This window comes from Chaetura pelagica, unplaced genomic scaffold (genome assembly GCF_000747805.2).
Source record: "Chaetura pelagica isolate M959 unplaced genomic scaffold, ChaPel_1.0 scaffold642, whole genome shotgun sequence".
Taxonomy (NCBI): Eukaryota; Metazoa; Chordata; class Aves; order Apodiformes; family Apodidae; genus Chaetura; species Chaetura pelagica.
The window spans coordinates 1,154,855-1,155,346 of NW_009952704.1; positions in this window are offsets into that span (position 1 = coordinate 1,154,855).

Sequence of the window (492 nt, forward strand, 5' to 3'; positions counted from 1 at the left end):
GAGCATTGTTGTTGAACCCGGGTCAGATGATGACAGTGACAGAAAGCCATAGAATCATCACCATTGCATCATCTAAAGCAAAGCATGAAACGTTGGAGACATTTCTACCACGGTAAATGTCAGTGAAGCAATTACAGATTTTGTAAAGCTTGCCTTTGAAAGAGGTTACTGGTAGCAACATGATTCGTTGCACTGTTCGTAGACCTGGGTTTTTGTTCTGCACACTTCCATTTCATTTGGTGTCTAATTAGGTATTGCTCATACAAGAGGTCATTCATGTCAAGAGAAGCAATAGTTTCCAGATTAATTTTAGTTCTTCCTATGTATATTAATGTTTTTCCAAGTACTAGCTATTTCCAGCTATTTGATACGTAAACAATTACTTCAAGTGCTGAAACTTCATTTACATGCTGAAGCAGCTTTGTGGAAGCAAAACCTGGTGACCTTGCTGTAGCAAAACCTCACCCACCAGCTTTGTTGTAATCCAAGCAG